The sequence below is a fragment of the Nicotiana attenuata genome, unplaced genomic scaffold (assembly GCF_001879085.1).
Source record: "Nicotiana attenuata strain UT unplaced genomic scaffold, NIATTr2, whole genome shotgun sequence".
Classification (NCBI taxonomy): domain Eukaryota; kingdom Viridiplantae; phylum Streptophyta; class Magnoliopsida; order Solanales; family Solanaceae; genus Nicotiana; species Nicotiana attenuata.
In genome coordinates this window covers 120,304-144,078 of record NW_017673182.1, presented here as the reverse complement: position 1 = coordinate 144,078, position 23,775 = coordinate 120,304, and the positions used below count along the sequence as shown (strand labels likewise).

Below are 23,775 nucleotides of genomic sequence, written 5' to 3'. Positions count from 1 at the left end.
GTCCTTGCTGATAAACTTGGTTCTTCGCTAATTGAATAGCACTTTGACTAGCACAAAAAATTGTGATACCTTTTCGTTCAACACCAAGCTCCTTTAGCAATCCTTGAAGCCAAATTGCCTCCTTCACAGCCTCTGTAATAGCCATGTACTCTGCCTCTGTTATAGACAAAGCAATGTTGACTGCAAAGTAGACTTCCAACTAACTGGTGCCTTTGCAAAAGTAAACACATAACCAGTAGTTGATCTTCGTTTGTCCAGATCACCCGCAAAATCTGAGTCACAATATCCAACTACAGACTGATTGTTTTCCTGTTCAAAAACTAACCCGACATCTACAGTTTTATGAATATACCGTAGAATCCACTTCACAGCTTGCCAGTGCTCCTTTCCTGGATTATGCATATATCTGCTAATAACTCCAACAGCTTGTGAAATGTCAGGTCTCGTACAGACCATTGCATACATCAAGCTACCAACAACATTTGCGTATGGTACCTTTGACATATATTCTCGTTCAGCTTCATCCTTTGGCGACATAGTAGTACTCAGCTTAAAATGGGGAGCAAGTGGAGTACTAACTGGCCTAGTTTTGTCATCTATGCCAAAACGTTGTAGTACTCTCTTCAAATATTCTTTCTGAGATAAACTGAGTTTCTTTGAACGCCTATCTCTTATTATCTCCATGCCAAAAATTTTCTTTGCCTCACCCAGATCCTTCATCTCGAACTCCTTCTTTAGTTGAATCTTCAACTTATCAATTTCTTCCGAATTCTTGGAAGCTATCAACATATCATCAACATATAGGAGAAGATATATAAAGGAACCATCTTTAAGCTTGCGCAAAAACACACAATGATCGTATTTGCTTCTCTTGTACCCTTGTAGCAACATAAACTTGTCAAATCACTTGTACCATTGTCTAGAAGATTATTTCAATCCGTATAACGATTTTTCAAGTTCGCACACCATATTTTCCTTTCCAGCAACTTTGAATCCTTCTGGCTGAGTCATGTAGATTTCCTCTTCCAAGTTTCCATGTAAAAATGCAGTTTTTACATCCATCTGAACTAGTTCCAAATCCAATTGTGCTACCAAAGCCAACATAATTCGAATGGAGGAATGTTTTACAACTGGAGAAAACACTTCATTGTAATCAATTCCCTCCTTTTGAGCATATCCTTTGGCCACCAATCTTGCTTTGCAGCGAACATCTACTTGGTTAGAAAAGCCTTCCTTCTTTGCAAATACCCATTTGCACCCAATTGATTTCTTTCCCTTCGGGAGATTGGCCAATCTCCATGTATGATTCTGATGAAGGGACTGTATTTCATCATTCATGGCAATCCTCCACTTATCTTCTTCTGAACTTTGGACTGCACCTTTATAAGTGGTAGAAACATCATCAGCTACAATTGAGGTTGCACAAGCAACTGTCTCTATGAGACGAACATGTTTCGTTATTGTCCTTTTTGGCCTGCTGGTTGCTATTGATTCAAGTTGATGTTGAGGTTCCTGAGTTGGAATCTCCTCTACTGGCTCTCCTTCCAGAGGATAATCTTCATTTGTTTCCTCCTCTGCTTCTTGTGTAGGAAAAATAAATTTTCCCTCAAACTCCACCTGCTTAGAAACACCTTCATTTTGTTTGGTATCTTCTGTTACCTTATTTACCATAGCAGATTCATCAAAGGTAACATCCCTGCCGAATATTACTTTCTTTGTCATAGGACACCATAAGCGATATCCTTTGACTCCAGAAGTAATCCCCATAAAAATAGCCTTCTTTTCCCTTGGATCCAATTTTGACTCTGTCACATGATAATATGTAGTTGAGCCAAACACGTGCAAAGAGTCATAATCTACAGCAGGCTTTCCATACCATTTTTTCAAACGGTGTCTTACCATCAATAGCAGCAGATAGTAGACGATTAATGAGGTGGCATGCATATGTAATTGCCTCAGCCCAAAATTCTTTGCCCAAGCCAGTATTGGACAACATACATCGTACCTTCTCCAGCAAGGTCCGGTTCATACGTTCTGCTACTCCATTCTGTTGTGGTGTATGTCTGACAGTGAAGTGTCGGACGATGCCATCATTTTCACATACCTTATTGAAATGATCATTTTTGTATTCACCTCCATTGTCTGTGCGAATACACTTGATCCTCCTGCCTATTTGATTCTCCACCATCGTCTTCCATTTGAGAAAAATTCCCAGCACTTCATCTTTGCTCTTCATTGTATACACCCATACTCTTCGGGAAAAATCATCAATAAAGGTTACAAAATAGTGCTTCCCACCCAATGAAGGTGTTTTGGAAGGACCCCAAACATCAGAGTGTACATAATCCAAAATGCCTTTAGTATTATGGATTTCTGTACCAAATTTAACCCTTGTATGTTTCCCTTTGACACAATGCTCGCAAAACTCCAAGTTGCAAGTCTTTATTCCTTTTAACAATCCTTGATCTGATAGAGTCTTCAAGGATTTTCCTCCAGCATATCCCAAGCGCATGTGCCATAGCCTGGTTGCTTTTGCCTCTTTATCGTCACTGGACGTCACTGTCGCTGTCCCAATAACTGTACTACCACGATAGCGGTACATGTTATTGTTCTTCCGATTAGCCTTCATTACCACTAGTGCACCAGAGCATACTCTCATCACTCCATTTTCTGCAACGATTTTGAACCCTTTTGATTCTAGGTCTCCCACAGAGATAAGATTCTTCTTCAAATCCGGTACATATCGAACATCTGTTAATATTCTAATCATTCCATCATGGTTCCTTAATCGTATTGAACCAATTCCATATGAGGTAAGATGGCTGTTGTCCGCTGTGTGGATGACTCCATATTCTCCTTCTTGAAATTCCACGAACCAGTCCCTGTTGGGACACATATGATAGCTACAAGCTGAGTCCATCAACCATATGTCTGATGATGTTGATGGCTCTGTTGTAACTGATGAGAAGTCTGAATCATCACAATAAACTACATTTGAATCCATAATGGCCTTTCCATTGTTATGTTTGGCCTTATTCTTCAACTTCGGACAGTGTTTCTTCCAGTGCCCCTTTTCTCGACAAAAGGCACATTCATCTTTGCTGGGTTTAGATCTTGACTTAGATCTTCCTTTCTTTGTCCTCGTTTGATTTTGAGGACGACCCCTCACAAACAGTGCTTATCCTTCTCCGCCCTTCTGTTTTTCTCGCTTTCTTTGTTCATAGCTGTACAAAGCCGAACAAACTTCTCTGAGAGAAACTTCGTCATTTCCATGGAGTAGAGTAGTGTCAAGGTGCTCGTACTCATCAGGAAGTGACGCCAACAACATCAAGGCCAAGTCACCATCATCATAAGTTGTATCCATATTTTGCAAATCTGTGACCAACTTATTGAAACTGGTGATATGTTCATTCATCGTGGTAACAGGAACATAGGTGAAGTGAAACAGTCTCTTCTTCATGTACAATTTGTTTTGACTGTTTTTCTTCAAAAATTTATCCTCTAGTGCTTTCCATAATTTACTTGCAGAAGTTTCCTTTGTGTATAGATATTTCTGCTCTCTAGCAAGGTAGGATCGAATGGTACCGCAAGCAACACGGTTGAGAATCTTCCAATCTTCTTCTCCAATAACATCTGGTTTCTTTTCTTCAATGGCCAGATCTAGCCCTTGTTGAAAAAGGACATCTAGAACCTCGCCTTTCCACATCCCAAAATGTCCGGACCCGTCAAAATTTCTACCGCAAATTTCGCATTTGACACAATTCTTGTCATAAGCGAAGATGCCAATGATGGCGTATTGCTGACACTTGATGTAGATTCTTCTTGTTTATTGTCTCCCATTTTGACACAAATATTATTTAATAGCTGACGACACAAATCAAGATTATTTCCTTTCTGATGTAGAAGATCAGACTAAGCTGCAACCACAGAGCATACTCAAACAGAACCTTGACTCAGTTACCGAGATAAATCTTTTCTGATGTGGAAGATCAGACTATGCTGCAATCCACAGAGCATACTTAGACAGTACCTTGGCTCTAATACCAATTGTTGCGGAAGCCAAATGTATATAGTGTGAATGAGTCACAACTACTATACCAAAAATATGGCAGCCACTAAATAATAAATAAGACAATAAAGCAACAATAAAAGGAACACCAGAATTTACGAGGTTCGGACAAATTGCCTACTTCCTCGGACACAACCAATATTTTATTCCACTCCAAAAATACAAGTGAAATAATACCAAAGAGAGAAGATACAAATGCCTTAAACAAATGAGAAGGCAAATGAGAGGTGTATTTAAATCCTAAACATTAGGCCTCCTTTTATAGGGAGAAATCCTCCCCCAAATGAAGTCTCCCACCGATGTGGGACTTTGACATTTCAACAATGTGAAACTCATAGTCAGGGGCGTATGTAGACCATAACTTTCGATACGGAACATAAATTTATGTGCAAAACTTACTAAAATTGCAACAAATAGTATATTTGAACCCATAGTTTTAAAAATATAATGAGTTCAATGCTAAAAATCTTAAAGGTTGAACCCATACAATTTAAATCCCGAATCCGCCTCTGCTCACAGTCACTTATTTAAAATAATAATTTTGGCACTTTGCATATAAATCTGGCTTTACTTGCATAAGTTCAACTTTTTGATATCTCAAAAACTATGTTCATGTAACGTTTTTACATAAAATGTGATGAAAAGTATATAACGAAAGTATGTATTTCACGCCAATTAATGAAAAGGAAACTTTACCGACAATCTTGGCCATGAATCCAACTCTCATGCCCCAGCCCCATGTCATCTTTTGTGTCATATTTTAAGCTATTATGTTGGATTTGTCGCTTAATTAAGATCTTTGTCCTTATTCGAACATGATGACGTGTTACATTAATAAGGTGAAATACTGAATAAAAAGAGAAAATATTCTTGACGGGCCAATTTAATTGCCAGTTTGAGATCAACAGAAGTTGTGTAAAGTTAAAAATTTGTATCATCTTTGAAAGTATGTCGCAAAAGTTAATATTTGTCTCCTTTTCCGGTTAAATACATGAACTTAAACAAATCACTTAATTATTAGGTTATATCAAGTTTATAAACATTCCTTTAAGTTTGGCTTCATTACATTAATTTTTCTTGTAGTTTACAATATTACTTATCTCTCTTATTTTGATTTATTTGTAACAATTCTTTTAATCTATTCGTTTATTAATAATTTTTTTAAATGAGTAATTTAACATTTCCTTATATATTCTTTGTTTAATTAATTTCGTAGACATTCTTTTTAAGGAAATTCATTTTATTTTGAGGAGAAAAATTGAAGCAACTTGCTCAAAGCCACTGTAGGTTAAGCAAACATTGCAAAAGCATATATTGCACGAGTGTGCTTTCCCATCTTCTTGGAGTCATATTCTAGACTTATTCTGTTCGTCGTTTTTATTTTATTTTTTTTCATTTTCTTTTTGTTTTATTTTCTTTTTTTCTCTCAACCCCTTTCTTGCATGGCCACACACGTAAAGTGTAGTTGTCATTTAATTTCACATATATACTTGCATGCAATTAAACGAAAGCCTTTTTATCTTTTCACTTAATCTTTGTTGTTCAGTTTAAAGTAATGAAAGCGAAGGAATAGAAAACAAAGAATTTAGCAATTAGAGATTGAGAAAAAAAGGTAGGAGACTGTGTTGGAACTGAAAGATTCATTAATAGATAATATTTTAGCTACAAATCGAATAGAATCAAAAGATAAAAGACATAATTAATTAACTTAGGCACACACAATCAGAGCTTTTGCCCTGCCTAAATTACACTTAGTGAGGACCTAGCTATGAAATAATATCTGGAATACATAACATGATCAATAACATTAGTTAGATAATAATATCACTTAATTAACCAAGCCATTATCATATTAATTAGCTGCAGGTTCAGACTTCAACAGAGGCCTCTATGGTTTCCTTTGGCTTTATCTTCTCTCCATTAATAATCCCACTGAGTTGAGGCATATTAATTTCGTTCAGCTCAGGAACTATTGGAATTATTTCTGAACACACCATTGCACTCAACTTCACAACATCAATAATCTGCTCTTTTAATTTGTCCTCAGAAATCTTATGCTCTTCCACAATTGTTACTGTATTTTCTTTTTCTGCTATTTTTACTTCTTTTGTGACCTTCTTCGCGTTCTTGTAAATCACGTAAAGCACCATTTGGAGCACTCCAAGGGTGAATCCCAGCACGTTTGGAATCTATTTTGGAAATTAAAGAGAAGTCATTAGGACATTTATTAAAAAAGGAACGAAATGATTTTTTTTTTTGATTTATAAACTTACAGCAATATTGTAATCTTTGCGTAGTAGACCATAGAAAAACCACATAACGGCACTTAATGTCAAGAAAAATGATAGGAGAAATGGCATGTACTCCACACTTTTGGTCTTTATAACTTGTCGCTGCAGTCANCACCAAAAAAAGAAAAATGTTCAATAATTAGTATTGAAATAATATTTGAATATTCAATATAGGAAACAAGTCAACGAAATGAATTAGAAATTTGTCGCATGCAATACCTTGGCTTTCTTTGTGGCGTAAAAAAGGAAGAAGCAGATGTAGAAAAATTGAATGCAACAGCCAACAGAGTTAATGGTAATGAGAAGAGTGGTATCAGGTTTAAGAAATGCATAGTAAGTCCAAAGCATGGCACTGAATAAGCCAACCACGTAAGGAACTGATTGGAACCCTTCCGTTGATTTCTTCTTGTAAATTTTGTAAAACGTTGGCCTGCAACCAAATTTTATCATTTCAACATAATGCTCAATGGTGGGCCGGGCTGGGACCAGCCCACGAAACCCGGGACCGTGAAGCCCGGAACCGCCAGAGCCCAGGACCGTTAAGCCCATGTCCGTTTAGCCCGGCCCGTTTAGCCCATTTAGGCCCGGGCCCGGACCACCATACAGCATTACTTCAACAACCCACTTCATAATTTTTTTCCCTCTCTGAAGGAAAAAAAAAGAAAAAGAAAAACCATTGCATGGCTTTAGGAAAATTACTTACACTGGTGCAAGGTAGACCATGAAGGAGACAATGTTGCCTAAAATAAATCAAAAAAAGGAAATTCAAACTTAGTGAGGTATTAAGAATAAATGTCTAAAACAATGAAATGTGTTTCGATACAAATGTTTCTAAGCTGAAAATAATGAAGCGGGGATGATTTCTGTTAAAGAGACTAGTGAATATGGGCGATAACACAAAAAGAGTTAGAGAAAAAATAAAATCCATAATTGTTGGACCCACAATATGTGTGAGTTCGATTCTCAGTGTCTACTTTCCCCTTAAAAAATGCTTAATTTGTAGGGTTTCAAGCTTTGTAGATGGCTTCGTACATATATAGAAAGAGGGTGGTAACCATTAATAAAAAGAGAAAAGAATAAAGGGAAAATAAACCAACAAATATATTGTATTTTTTTTATACCTAGGAGGCCAAATGTAAAAGCCAACTGAATCGTCTCTTCTGAACACAATAAAAAAATTTCCTCACTCTTCTTGGTTAATGAAGAGATAACTCTTTGTGTGTAGCTTACAAGTACATTATGAACAATGGGAGAATGAGCTATTTATATAGCTAAAATATATAAATACGTAGTAGCGAACAAAGCCTAGATTCAAGGATTGTAATGTATACGTAGAGACTGGGGACTGTTGAAAGTGTCAAGAGCGTGATAACCTTCTCCCCCTCATATAAAGAGTTTGTTTCCTTTTAAAACTCTATTTGGGATTGTATCATGACCTTTTTTGTGTTCTATTTTATCGTTATAAGGATTAAAGACGTTCGTGTTCTATCCAAATTCTGCCCCTTTAATTATTGAAACATATCATTAACCTGCTCATACTCGGAGTTGGATATTAAATTTAAAATATTTATACCTTATCCCTGCCGCATTATTTTTCCCAAAAATAGTTGCTTCATGCGAATAATTACCATTATATACCATGTTTTAAAAGGCGGGGTGTGAGGCGAAACGAGGTGTTTTACCTCTAACGAGGCGAGGCGTAAGCCCCGAGACACGGGACGTCCCACGGATCTTTAAATTTTACTAATATTAAGAATTTTAAGATAGTATAAATTATAAAATAAAAAATAATTATAAAAATTACATTAACATCACAAAATTAAAACAAATAATCTATTTAAAATATTTATAAATTATAATTCAACTATGACTAATACAAAAAGTATGACATATATCATAATATGCAAATTAGCTTCAACGTCGTTACAACTAAAACATTAAAAGTAATGTATTCGATACGAAATCTTATATGTATCTCTTAAGTAGTAATGAATCTTGAAAGAATTTCGATATTATAATTCGGTTTTCTTAAAATACTCCTTTTATTTAATATGCTTTCTATTTGAAAGAGAATTTATATACAAACATAATTCACAATTTCAATATGATTCTCTAGCATCATTTATTTTTAAGTTTCAACAATTTAATAAGGTGACACATAATTCACCATACAATACCATGATAACTAATTATTTGTAAATAGTTACTAGCTAACACTGAGCTATTAAATTAATAAGTATTGTATCTCGTAAACGTGAAAAAAATAATATTTAGAAAAATGAATATAAAAAAATTATGGACTATTATATAGTAAAGACATAACAAAAGTTAATAAATAAATACTTTTTAAATGAAAGATTTATTTAAAATTAACAATCATAGCAGTCTTAGTGGATAACGTGCAATAGTTTTTATTTTAATTATGGCACAAATACTCTCAACTTAATAATTTATGATTAAGAAAAAAGTAATTTTGATTATCTATGATTTATTAAGAAAATTTGAGGATTTATAAGGTTAGTTACATACAATTGCATAAAGTTCTACTAGGCGAGCCCAGTAAGCTGGCCGTTGGGCGCGTTTGGGGCGTAAGCACCGATGGCCGAGGCATAAATCTCACGAAACTAAGCACCACACATAAGCCCAGGGGCATTTTACGAGTGTTCCGCCCTGGGGCGAGTCCCAATTCTGCCTTTTAAAACAGAGATTATATATCATTATCTACACTTTCCATGTATTTTATCTTAACTAAAAAATTTACGCATTGGAGGCAAGTAGTAAAAACCCTAACCTATACACGCTATTCTTCCCCAAATACCTTATTCGATCAGTCGAATAAAATCAGCACAATATTCGCGGGTAGGGTGAAAGTAAAATGACCCCTGTAATTCGTTATTTACATATAGCGTTTCAGATTCTTAAGATTCTTCGCAGGGGAGGATTTTGTTCAACTTTTATGGTATCAACAGAATTTCTTGAATTAAGTTCTACTAATTCAGGAAATTCTGTTGATATGGAAGTGAGTTCCCACAAATAATGAATGACCTATATATCCCCAGAAAATAGGAAACAGAATACACAACAATCCACGATTGATTCCCTTTATACAAAGATAGGGTGGGAATTCCACTTAATTAACCAGTCCATGCATGCACATTCACATAGTGAATGTAATATACTAGAATTTGTAATCGAGATTAAGAAGAAGATAATGAGAAAAAACGGGATTTGTTTATTGATTGTAATAGAATTGGGATTACAACAATGTTACTTCTACGATGAAAGCTACATTACTCCATGAGTAACCTGAAATAAGAAGAAGAAGAGAAGGAGGTTAGAGGTGAGAAAGAGAGTTAGCAAGAGAGAAAAATCAGTTGAGAAGTTGTAACCGAATTTACCAGAAATTGCCTTCCGCTTCACTCTAACTTTTGCGTATTAATAAGCTGTTCACTAAGCTGCTTGTGGACTGAATTGTAGTTGGGCCTACTCCAATCTGCCTCTGCTGGCCCAATAGCACTAATACTAAAACCCAATTGAACCGAGTGAATTAAGCATGCATGTTATGTACAATTGTCCTCACCATCCACGTGTCTGACATAAGACACCCCCCCCCCCCAAATATAGAAATATTTCTCCTACTTTCCTAATTCATTCAACTTCAGACATTACAATCCATACCTCTCCAAGAACAACCTTGTCCTCAAGGTCTTTGCTGAGCAACAAAATTAGGAAATCTGCTTTTGATATAACTCCAGTCCTCCCAGGTAGCATCCTCCTCCCCTAAATTTGCCCATTGAACCAGAACCTTCAACCCCATACCATTATCTATCTTCACCATGTGTCGTTGTAGGATCACTACAGATTGAATCAAGATCCGCCCTTCGCCGTCACAAATTGGTGGTTGCAGTTGTGGAGTATTGGATGGACCATCGCGTTTCTTCAGCTAGGAGATGTGAAAAACAGGGTGCAGTTGAGACCCTTCAGGAAGCTCTAGCCGGTAAGCCACTGTTCCGGTTGTTTGTATGGCCTTGTAAGGTCCATATTTCTTCTGACATCGATGGAAGATTGTCGATATGGCTGTATCTTAAGGTAGACTAGATCCCAACCATCAGTTCTCGTTCAGATCTTAACTTGTCACCATAGAACTTCATTCTCGATTGAGCCTGTGTCAAGTTGTCTTTTCGAGACTGCATCATCTTTTGTCTCTGAACTAGGCACTCTCTTGCTGAATATTGACCAGTCTATGGTAAAGACCCCAATGGAAGTTGTGGAGGAGCATAACCATAGAGTACCTGAAAATGTGTAGTCTTGAGGGAGTTGTGATAGTTGATGTTGTACCACCATTCCGCTAAGTGTAACTATTTTCCCTAATGTTTAGGATTGTTGAAGACCACAGCTCTCAAATAGGTTCCCATACACCTACTGAGTCTCTCTGTCTATCCATCGGATTGAGGGTGGTAAGCAGTGCTCATGTTGAGCTTAGTGCCCAAGGATTTAAAGAGATGTTGCCAGAAATAACTGGTGAAAATGGCATCTCTATCAGAGACAATAGTCCTTGGTAGTCCATTTAATCTGTAGATTTCTCTTAGAAACAATTTTGGTACATTGATGATAGGCTATAATTACGTATTTTAGTCGATTATTACACTCTAATTTACTGCACCTTAGTTGAGTTTGCGCTTTAATCGCTAGTGTTTTGCACTAACAATGTGTTTTATGCCTTGTAGGAGTGATTCCGAGCTATATAGATGTTATGGAATGAATTCAAGTGATTTGGAGCTTTGAAGTCTGAGTAAAAGCTCAAGGAATTAAGCCGGAATCGTGTTTGGGGGTCAACGGATGATAGTTGAGCGAACGAAGAATCGAGTAGGCATATTGTGCACTGTCTAGTAAAATAGATATAACTTTTTGTTCAGAACACCATTTGGTCTCCACAATATATGGTTGGAAAGCTAACTCAAAGGGATACAACTTTCATGTTTTACGTTTTTCCAAATTCCAAACGGAACGGGGCGAAACACGCAAGATTTGAGCCAAAACGAACAAAATCGGGAAAAAGGGCCAGTTAGGCGCCACAGGCAGTGCCTGGCGCCACCTGTGGCGCCAAAGACAGTATGCACAAATATTTGGGCTCTATGGAGGGCGCCTAGCGCCGGGCTGGGCGCCGGTGACGTGAAATGTGTCCTATTCGCCCGGGACAAGGTTATTTCGGTCCTAGACCTACCCAACACGTATAAAAGCAAGGCTAAACCTATTTTTGAAGGGGAGGACGCCACTTTGGTGAGATCTAACATACTTTGGAGGAGAATTCACGTGGAGGAACACACACCACGCTTGGAGGAGGCTTTCAACTAGTTTTTCTTCTCTTCTCTTCTTTTAGTTTCATAGTTTATTTGTTCTAGAGTTGTTGGGTGCTACATGAACGTTGTAGTTTGAAGCTTGAATTGTTCTTATTATTTTATCATATTGGTTTATTTATTCAATCTTGCGCTTGATTATTTGATTGCTTGATCACCAATTGAATACTATCTACGAATCTAGGATTGAACTCGGGAGAGGGAATTCTAGATTGCATATAAGATTGAGTAGAGCAAGATCTTAACTCTTAGGGGGAGCGGATTTGCGGTTAGGATAGGAATATACCTAATTGCCTTGCTTGGTTATTATACGGGAATTATAAATGCGTTCTTGTTAATTCTAATTCCATATGAATATAGGCGTTAGGTTAGCTTGAATAGGCGAGTTGTACTTCGGGAGAAGGCTACGAGCAATATTAAACCCGTCAATCAATAAACTAGATAAATTAATTAGACAATTTAAGTGGAAAACTCAACGGGATTGTTAGCTAACCCATAGCTCTAGAATATTCACTCATATTGAATTCGTCTCTATAATTCGCGAACTTATTTTCTTTAATCTCTTAGTTTGTTACTTTAGATTAGGTTTAGCTAAATATTCATACGTTAGGATTCGCTTGAATAGATTAATTGTTTGGTTTAATTTAGTTGATAGTTAATCACAAGTCCCTGTGGGTACGATATCCGGACTTACAATCCTATATTACTTGTCGACCACGTATACTTGCGTGTGCGTTTGGGAGCAACATACATCTTGAGTTGTACATGGGTGTTTGAATGGTAAGAAGTGACCATACTTGATAAATCTATCCACTACCACCAAGACTACATTTTTGTGCCCAGAAATGGATAAACCTTCTACAAAATCTAATGATATGTCCTGCCAAGCCTATGTAGGTATATAGAGGGGTTGTAGAAGCCCAGGTGGGTGAATGTGTCTGATTTAACTCTTTGACACACATCACACTCACTTACCCATTTGCAAATCTCTGTCTTCATATTTGGCCAATAGAATACATATTGTATCCTCCTGTAGATTCCCTGTTGATCTGAGTGCCCTCCAATAGGTGATTGATGCAAGGCCTTTAAAATCTTGGTTTTCAATGTAGTACTTCTTCCAATGTATATCTTGTGTTTATACCTTATAACTCCTTGCTACAATGAATAGTCTGGATAGCTGGAAGGAGAAATTCATAGTTCACTAAGTAGTTATAGGGCTAAGGGATCAGATTCATAGCTATCACAGACTTTTTTGGAAAGGGCTAATAGGGTAGAGTCCTCTTCATGTCTCCTGGACAAGGCATCCGCCACCTTTTTTTCTACCCTTTTTTTATATTGCACCTCATAATCCAGTCCCAGAAGCTTTGTTAGGCCCTTTTGTTGTAATGTTGTAGTTACCTTATGCTCTAATAAGTACTTTAAACTCTCGTGGTCTGTCTTAACGATGAAATGCCCCCTGCAGATAGTGTCTCCACTTGTCTATGGCTGATAGCACAACCATATATTCTTTATCATAAGTAGAAATCCCTTTATGTTTAAGAGCAAGAGCCTTACTAAATTAAGTTATAGGTCTGCCAGGTTGCATTAATATAGCCCCTATCCTAGTGGAGCATGCATCAATCTCCACTACAAAAGCCTTAGTGAAATCAGCTAGAGCCAAAACTGGAACTGTTGCCATAGCTTATTTCAGCTGTTGAAAAGCCAATTCTGCTTCCTCATTCCATTGAAACACATTCTTTTTAGTAGGTTTTTCAGGGGTCTACTGATTACTCCTGTTAACTTATACGAGTCCACCAAACTGTAGAGAACCTGATCCTTTATGAGTTTCTACAGAGAATACTGATGAAGCAGTAAGTAAAAGATACAAGAGATTTTTACGTGGAAAGATCCCACACAAGGGGACAAAAACCACGATCTATACTTGTAGGCTTTCAACTTTACTAACTTGTAATCTCACTATTACAAGCCACTTAGTAATAACTCTATTACAAAGGATTCAACTCAACTAACTTGTGGTACTCTCACCACAAGCCACTTTGTGACTCTCTAGTTACAAAGACTTTAAACTTATGACTAATCCTAGTCACGATATAAACTCAGAAAGTTTATGGATTTTGGGTTTCCTAAAACGTAGCTTCTAAGAAATCAAGATAGGAATTACAATGAAGAACAAATAACAAGATTACAACTCAACTACGGATACACATAGACTCATTATGAAACTGATCCTTTAGTGGAGTTGTCTTCTTGTTCTTGACACACCAGTGACTTCAATGTCGGATGAACACTTTGATGCTTTAGAGAATATCACTAAATGCACAGTAAATATGTTGTGCCTTGCACCAGGTTGTTATACTACAAAAGACATCACAATGGTGATGTCAAATCTTGGTACACGCTTCTTCCCAATGAGAAGTGACTGATGCACTGTCTGCTGCACTATTGCGTGTACAATTGCGGACAATCACTTTCTGCAGTTGCGTTCCAGCTGTATAGTTGACTTGTACTTCTGTCAGAGAACCCTAAGGGACCAGGTCCCTGTTGTGTTCCTCTTTGTAACAGTTGCGGATAGTCACTTTCTCTTGTTACGTTCCAGCTGTACAGTTGACTTGTACTTCTGTCGGAGAACTCACAAGGACCAAGTCTCTGTTGTGTTCTTCCTTTTGGTTGTTCACTCACTTTCTGGAGATCAGACTGAACATTGTTCATTTGAAATGTACACCAAGTGGGTCAGGTTATTTATCTGGTTCTTGAGAATAAGTTTGTTAGATCATCAAAACATAAGAAGCATAAGGCAAAGACATTGAAAACCCATCAATTTCCCCCTTTTTGATGATGACAAACTTAGGCAGGTACAGTATTTGTTTAGGGCAGAAATAACCAGATAAGGTACCAGAAGCTACACAAGTTTCCCCTGACCTTTTGCTTTTGATTCCCCCTTAATCAGATCCCCTATATTTTCAGCAAGTTTCTACACAAGTTCCCTGACCCTTTCTACACAAGTTCCCCCTGACTCCCTGACACATTTCCCCCCTTTTGGCATCATTAAAAAGATACACAAGCAGGCAATCAGCATAAAGAAGTCTAACACAGCCAACTCATGCCGCATATGTGCACACAGCATGACAGAAAAAAGAAGCCAGAGGAAAACAACATTGTACATGCAAAAAGAGGAGCTATTTCATTAATATTAACAATGGACTGAGCAAAACAGGAGCAGTAGTGATGAAATCCAGCATGCCTATCACAAAAAGACAAACAAAAGGAAAACAACAGCCACGAAACATTAGAGCAAAAGATAGCTGGCCACTGAGAGGATCCTAGGGGGCACTAGAAGATGAAGGCTTGGAAGAGGAGGCAGCAATGGTTTTGAGAACCAGGTCCAGTCGGGCATTTGCAGACAGTTGTTCTTCAAGTAATTTTGCACGAAGCTTATCATTTTCCTTTGTCAAACGGGCAACTTCTTCACTAATGGAATCGTGTCCTTTAACTGCTTGACTGAGCTGAGTTTTCAGTATGGCATTTTGAGCCCCCAACCTTCTGATCTCTTCAGAAGCTGCATTTTGAGCATTGATTAGCTGAGAAATGGTCGAGATGCTTCCACCAACTCTTTTTATGCACTCACATTCTTCCAGAGTGGTTTTAGAGAAGGTTTGCTTGCGTTTGCCCACTCTGGGATTTCCCAAGGGGACCTTATAAAATCTGAACACTTGAGTGAGGAGAAAATCATATGGTAGCCCATGATTCCCACCTTTAAAGTTTGCCACCTTTTGCATATGATCGATCATGGTTGCTAGCAGATTGATTGGGACAAACTCATCAAGCGCCTCCATTAAGACCATATCCGATTTTGTAGGAATGGACCGTCTCTTAGAACGAGGTAAGAGTACCTTATTGACCAGTTCAAAAAGAAGCTGATACTCAGGAAGTAATACCTTCTTATGCACCTATTCCTCCCTGCTGAATAGGTTGATCTTTCATTAGCTCTCCTAAAGTTAACACCACGGACACTTTTGACTGAGGACATTCCTTCACATGCAATTTTGAGAACCTTTCCCAGTGCTGAAGTGTCGAGTACAATGTCCACTCCATTTACTAGCGCACAAATATAATCCCCCTCAACCGTGAAGAGAGATGCGTAGAAATTTTGTACCGCATCTTCGTACACCAGAGGCATGCCCCCCTGAAACAAGTGTTCCCATTGCTGAAATTCCACTATCTCTAGAATTTTTCTCATACCGACCATCTCTGAATATGTTGAGTCAAATGTACGACCCCAAAAGACTTTCTGAGTTCTTAATTTCTCCTGCCAAAGACCACTATCACTGGGCATGGTCCTCATATGACTAGGTTCCCTTACAATTTCCTGTTTTCGTTTGCTAGATCCTTCAAAAGACTTTCCATTCCAACTTACTAGCCCCACAGTGTAATGACCCGACCGGTCGTTTTGCCTTTTAGAACCCCGTTCCCCTAAATAAAACTTCTTCTGCTTTCTTTAGCTAACTTACAACTTGTGGGGACGGTTGGTTCGGGAATTGGAAGAGTTTTGAGTAAAATATGCCCATTTGATTCTTTAGGATTCTCTTAAAAGACCAAGTTTGACTTTGGTCAACATTTTGAGAAAACGGACCTGGATTCATGATTTGACGGTCCTGGAGGGTCCGTGGAAAATATGGGACCTGGGCGTATGTCCGGAATCGAATTCCGAGGTCCCTAGCCCGAGTAATGAGTTTTTATTAGAAATTGTTAATTTGAAGTTTTAAGGAATTAAAGAAACTAAGTAATCATTGATTTCCTAGGTATCGGGCTCGTATTTTGGTTCTGAAGCTTGGTACAGGTCCGAAATATCATTTCAGACATGCCGGTAAAAAATTTGGTTTCAATCCGAGTAGTTTAAGGGTGTTTTGACCCGTTAGAGGAAAATTAAGAACTTGAAGTTCATAAGTTTGATTCATTTGGTTTTAGGGGGTGATTCCTAGATTTAGCGTTGTTTCGGGTGTTCTGAGGGTTTGTGTAGGTCCGTCTCGTAATTTCAGACTTGTCGGTATGTTCGGGCAGGCCCGGGAGCCCCGAACGTCAATCAGACGAGGCTCGAGTGAAGTGGAAAATTTGATAAAGGGCTGAAGGTTGCTGTTTCTGTCATAACCGCATCTTCGGTTCTTGGACTGCAGGTGCGACCCTTCCATCGGAGAAGCGGCCCAGGTGCCCAGGCCAGGAAACAGCAGATGCGGCTCCGCAGATGCGGCCCTGAGACCGCAGATGCGGTCCCAACTTCCCTTCCCCTTTTCGCAGATGCAGTCACATTCTCGCAGATGCGGGACCGCAGATGCGAAAATTGTTAGGTAGTGAGTTTCATTTAATTCGAGCTCAAGACCATTTTTATCATTTATTCACTCCTTATTTGGACAATTTGGGAGCTTTTTAGAGAAGGTCTTCACTTAGCATTGTGAGGTAAGTTTATTCCACTCATCTTTAGTTTAAATACTTGCATAATAGGTAGATAAAACTCAGATTTAACCACGAAATTTGATATGAAATGAACTAGAAATCATATATTATTGATCGTTAGATTGTAGAGAACAACTTTATTCGAAAAATCTCGAAATCCGGGCAAGTGGGCCCGGGGTCGAAATTTAGGAAATTCGAGTTAATGGTTGGGAAATTGCTTAAATAGCTAGAATTCGATCTTGTGAGCCTATATTAATTAGTTCTTACTTCATTTAACTAGTTTGGGATCGTTCGGCTCCGAATTGAGGGTTTGAGCTCGTTCTTGGCATTTGAAGTATACTTTGGAGCGAGGTAAGTCTCCTTTCTAACCTTGTAAGAGGGAATTGTCCCCATATGAATAATAATTGAGTAATTGTTGCTAAATGCGGGGGCTACGTACGCACTAGGTGACGAGAGTCCGTGCGTAGCTACTATTATATTAATTGTCCGGGTAGTTTAGGACCCACATCATGCTATACTTGTGAATATCTCTATATTATCTTGCTAATATGATCACTTAGGATATGCTAGAGACTTGGAAAGGAATAAGAGCGAACATGTATACTTGTTGAACTCTTGTATGACATTATTGAATATTAATGTGCCTTCGTGTGTATTCTTGATATTGCTTGTTATTTGTGGATCGGGCCGATCGCCTCGGTATGAAAAGATGCATCTATGGTTCGCGCCGTTCGACCCTCGGCAGTGCACAGCTTATTTCTGTTGGATCGGGCCGTCGCCTCGGCTTAATGTGCACATGATATCTATGTGGAAACTTATACTTGAATTTTTTTGCTAATATTTCGAAATGTAAATAGTTAACTGGAATATTGTGAAGAACATGATTTATACTTATTGTTATAAACTGTTGATTATTGGGAATTCCCATGCTTAGCATAGCACTTTGATATATTATTTGACCCTAGTAAGTATCAAGTCTACCTCTCGTCTTTACTCCTTCGAGATTAGACGGGATACTTACTGGGTACGTATTGTTTATGTACTCATACTACGGTATTGTACTTAATTGTACAGTATATGAGGTAGGTACATCTGGCTACCAGTCTGGTGCGCGCCCCTGAGTTGTAGACCGAGACTTCCACGGTGAGTTGCTTCCTTCCTATGCCGTTCAGCAGCCGGATGGAGTCTTTTCTTATTTATGCTGTCTTTTCTATCTCAGACACTAGGATAGAGACACTCTTTTGTATATTCTACTAGATGCCTATTACTTGTGACACCAGGTCTTGGCATACACATTAGTAGATATTTATATTTGGGTTATATAATCGTTTTCGATACTTCATTGATCACTCTGACTTTAAATTTAAATTTGAGAATCTGCTTCACTTATTTCTCTTATAAAAGTAAAGTAAGAATTTAATTATGTTATTCCGCGTCGTGTTGCCTGACAATGGTGTCGGGCGCCATCATGACCTATTTTGGAAATGGGTCGTGACAACATGGTATCAGAGCACTAGGTTCACGTAGGTCTCACAAGTCATGGGCAAACCTAATAGAGTCTTGTAGATCGGTACAGAGACGTCTGTATTTATCTTCGAGAGGCTATAGGGTATTAGGAAAAACTACTCTTTATTCATTTCCTATCGTGCAGTAGTTGTTGTACTAAAATTCCCTCTTCTATTCTCTCACACATGGTGAGGACATGCACGGCTGATGTTCCTGACCCGGGCGGAGCTGCTCCCCCCGTTGCTAGAGGCCGAGGTAGAGGCCGGGGGAGGGCACCGGCTCGTGGTAGGGGACGAGGGCGTCCCAGAGCTATTACAGTGGCACCACCAATAGATCCCGTGGGAGATCCTATTATAGAGAAACATGGCGAGGTGCCCACAGCTAAGCCTACCCCGGCATACTTTATGACAGCACCAGGATTTCAAGAGGTCATGGGCTGTATGCTGCGGTTCATGGATACTATGACTCGAGCTGGTTTATTTCCAGCAGACCCAGCTACTTCACAGGCGGGAGGGGGAGCACAGACCCCTACTGCCCAGGCTCCTGGTCATGCAGCTGCAGTGTATCAGACTCCGGGCGCACTACCCGCAGAGGGGGCCCAGCCAGTTGCCGCAGTGGCGCCCCAGCCCAGACCAGTTGCGGATGGTGACCCGTAGAAGCTATTGGACAGATGGACTAGGCATCACCCTCCAGTCTTCGGGGTGAGCGTCATGAGGATGCTCAGGACTTCGTAGACAGATGCAGGGACAGACTACACAACATGAGGATATTGGAGTCGCATGGAGTTGACTTCACTACTTTTCAGCTTGAGGGTAGGGCCCGTAGATGGTTGCAGTCCTATGTTCTTGGCAGGCCAGCAGGTTCTCCTCCCATCGCTTGGAGTCAGCTCGCACAGTTATTCTTGGATAGGTATATTCCGCCCTTTGAGAGGGATGAGCTGCGGTATCAGTTTGAGCATCTTGAGCAGGGTCAGATGTCTGTGACCGACTATGAGGCGAGGTTTTCTGAGTTGTCCCGCCATGCACTTATGATACTTCCCACAGATGCAGAGAGAGTGTGGAGGTTTGTTGCTGGATTGCACCCCGGTATTCGATCTGGTATGGCCCGAGAGATAGAGATGGCAGAGTATCAGCTAGTGGTCAAGATTGCTTGCCGAATTGAGGGATATCACCAGAGGGGTAGAGAGTAGATGCATCAGGATAAGAGAGCTAGGTTCTCCGAAGAGTTCAGAGGTGCCCCGGCTAGGGGCAGAGGTCAGTTTGGGAGGGGTCAGCCCAGCAGGCCCCTATTTTCAGCACCACCACCTGCCCGGGGTGCTCCAGCGCGCCCCTATTTCAGCGCCATGCCAAAGGGTTCTTATCGTCCGCCAGCTATTCAGGGTTCCAACAGTGGGTATTCAGGTTCCCAAGGTTCTTCTGGTTCCTATCTCAGTGCTATGCCGGAGAGTTCATATCGTCCACCGGCATCCAGTGGATCTATGGGTTATCAGAGTCAGCCATCAGGGAAGCAGGTCGCCGCACTGCGTAGCTATTTTGGGTGTGGTGATCCTGGTCACACGAGGAGATACTGCCCCAGACTTCGGGGCAAGGCAGTGCAGCAGGGTCAGCAGCCCATGATTTCAGCACCACCTGCCCAGCCACCTAGAGGTGGAGGGCAAGGTAGGGAGAGGTCAGCCAACTATTGTTCAGTTAGGTGGAGGACAACCACCCGGTGCTCCAGCCAGATTTTATGCTCTTCTGGCCCAGGCTAGATGCATTGGCCTTAGATGCCGTCATCACAGGTATTATTTCCCTCGGTGGTAGGGATGCTTCGGTATTGTTTGATCCAAGGTCTACTTATTCATATGTATCATCTCTGTTTGCTCGTTTCCTGGTTATTTCTCCTGAGCCCTTGGGCACTCCTGTTCATGTGTCTACGCCTGTGGGTAATTCTGTGGTTGTGGATCGGATCTACCAATCCTGTGTGGTCACATTCTGTGGTTTCGAGACTAGAGAAGATCTCATATTGCTTGGTATGATCGATTTTGAGATCATCCTGGACATGGAATGGTTGTCTCCATATCGCGCCATCCTAGATTGCCATGCCAAGACTGTTTCACTAGTGATGCCAGGGTTGCCGAGGTTAGAGTGGAAGGGTTCCACAGATGATACACCTAGTCGGGTCATTTCTTTCCTGAAGGCTCGACATATGGTCGAGAAGGGGTGTCTGGCTTATCTAGCTTATGTTCGATACATCACCGCAGAGTCTCCGACGATTGATTCAGTACCAGTAGTCCGAGAGTTTGCCGATGTTTTCCCTTTTGATCTTCTTGGCATGCCTCCGGATCGTGATATTGATTTGGCTCTAGGCACTCAGCCTATTTCTATTCCACCGTACCGTATGGCTCCTAAGGAGTTGAAGAAGTTGAAGGAGCAGCTTGAGGAGTTGTTGGCGAAGGGGTTTGTTAGGCCTAGTGTATCGCCTTGGGGTGCACCAATGTTATTTGTGAAGAAGAAGGATGGGACTATGCGGATGTGCATTGATTACCGCTAGTTGAACAAAGTCACCATCAAGAACAAGTATCTGTTGCCTCGTATTGATGATTTGTTCGACCAGTTGTAGGGAGCTAGGGTGTTCTCTAAGATAGACCTGAGGTTAGGGTATCATCAGCTGAAGATTCGGGACTCGGATGTTCCGAAGACTGCATTTCGGACTAGATATGGCCATTACGAGTTTTTGGTGATGTCCTTTGGGTTGACTAATGCCCCAGCGACATTTATGGATTTGATGAACAAGGTATTCAGTCCTTGTATTGATTCGTTTGTCATCGTCTTCATTGACGACATCTTGATATACTCACGTAGCCTGGGGGAGCACGAGCAACATTTGAGAGTAGTGCTTCAGACCTTACGAGAGTAGAAGCTATATGTTAAGTTCTACAAGTATGAGTTTTGGCTAGAGTCAGTGGCATTCTCGGGGCATGTGGTGTCAGGAGGGGGTATTAAGGTGGATCCCAAGAAGATTGAGGTAGTTCAGAGTTGGCCACGTCATACTTCAATGACCGAGATCAGGAGTTTCTTGGGGTTAGCAAGTTATTACCGGTGATTCGTGCAGGGCTTTTCATCTATTGCATAACCTTTGACTAAATTGACCCAGAAGGGTTCTCCCTTCCGTTGGTCCGATGATTGTGAGGAGAGCTTCCAGAAGCTCAAGACAACTTTGACTACAACACCAGTTTTTATATTGCCTTCCAGCTCGGGGATGTATATCATATATTGCGACGCTTCACGCGTTGGCTTGGGATGTGTATTGATACAGGAGGGGCGAGTTATTGCATATGCTTCACGTCGGCTGAAGTTTCATAAGAAGAATTATCTTGTGCACGATCTAGAGTTGGCCGTGATTGTTCATGCTCTTAAGATATGAAGGCATTATCTGTATGGGGTGTCATGTGAGGTTTATACCATCATCGCAGCTTGCAGCATTTGTTCAAGCAGAGGGATCTTAATTTGAGGCAGCACAGATGGCTTGAGTTGCTGAAGGATTACGACATCACCATTCTTTATCATCTAGGCAAGGCAAATGTGGTCGCGGATGCCTTAAGCAGAAAGGCGGAGAGTATGGGTAGTTTGGCATTCAATCCAGCAGAGGAGAGGCCACTAGCTTTGGACATTCAGTCCTTGGCTAACAGACTTATGAGGTTGGACATTTCAGAGCCCAGCCTAGTTCTTGCGTGTGTGATTTCTCAGTCTTCTTTATTGGGGCAGATCAAGGCCCGGCAGTTCGATGATCCACATTTGACAGTCCTCAAAGAGACGGTACTTCAGGGAGGTGCCAAGGAGGTTTCTATTGGCGATGATGGTCCTTTGCGGCTTTAGGGCCGTCTATGTGTTCCTAATATTGATGGTCTGAGGGAGAGGATTCTAGAGGAGGCCCACAGTTCGCGGTATTCCATTCATCCGGGTGCCACGGAGATTTATCGTGACTTGAGGCAGCATAATTGGTGGCGGAGAATGAATAAGGACATAGTGGAGCATATGGCTAGATGTTTGAATTGCCAGCAGGTCAAGTATGAACACCAGAGGCCGGGTGGCCTACTTCAGCAGATGCGTATTCCGGAGTGGAAGTGGGAGCGCATCACCATGGATTTCGTAGTTGGGTTGCCGCAGACTTTGCGGAAGTTTGATTCAGTATCGGTCATTGTGGATAGGTTGACCAAGTCTGCTCACTTCATTCCAGTAGCGACTACTTATACAGCGGAGAGGTATGCTCAGATCTACATACGGGAGATAGTCCGGTTGCACGGTGTGCCTGTTTCCATCATATCAGACAGAGGCCCTCAGTTCACTTCCCATTTCTGGAGATCTGTTCAGAGTGAGTTGGGGACCCGTTTAGAGCTCAGCACAGCATTCCATCCTCAGACCGACGGGCAGTCGGAGCGGACAGTTCAGATTTTAGAGGATATGCTTAGAGCATGTGTGATTGACTTTGGAGGGCAATGGGATCAGTTCTTGCCTTTAGCGGAGTTTGCATACAACAACAGCTATCATTCCAACATTGAGATGGCTCCATTCGAGGCTTTATATGGTCGACGTTGTCGTTCTCCTATCGGGTGGTTTAAGCCCGGTGAGGCTAAGTTATACGGCACGGATTTGGTAAAGAATGCCTTGGAAAAGGTAAAGTTGATTCAGGAAAGGCTTCGAACAGCTCGGTCCAGACAGAAGATTTACGCGGATCAGAAGGCGCGTGATGTATCATTTATGGTTGGCGAGAAGGTTCTCTTGAAAGTCTCGCCAATGAAGGGCATTATGAGGTTCGGGAAGAACGGCAAGTTGAGCCCAAGGTTTATTGGTCCCTTTGAGGTGTTGAGGCGAGTCGGGGAGGTTGCCTATGAGCTTGTTTTAGCCCCCCCCCCCAGTTTATCGGGAGTTCATCCAGTTTTTCATGTATCGATGCTTCGGAAGTATCATGCCGACCTATCCCATATGTTGGACTTCAGTACTATTTAGTTGGATGAGAGTTTGGGTTATGAGGAGGAGCCAGTTGCCATTATTGACAAATAGGATCGCCAGCTGAGGTCCAATTGGATTTCTACGGTGAGAGTCCAGTGGAGGGGCCAACCAGT

At 40.5% G+C, this 23,775-nt stretch overlaps 1 pseudogene; it reads right to left on the bottom strand.

Moving 5' to 3' along the window:
• Window positions 1–5,692: 5,692 nt before the first annotated feature.
• On the bottom strand, window positions 5,693–8,001 carry LOC109215657 (annotated as a pseudogene).
• Between the last annotated feature and the right edge of the window lie 15,774 nt (window positions 8,002–23,775).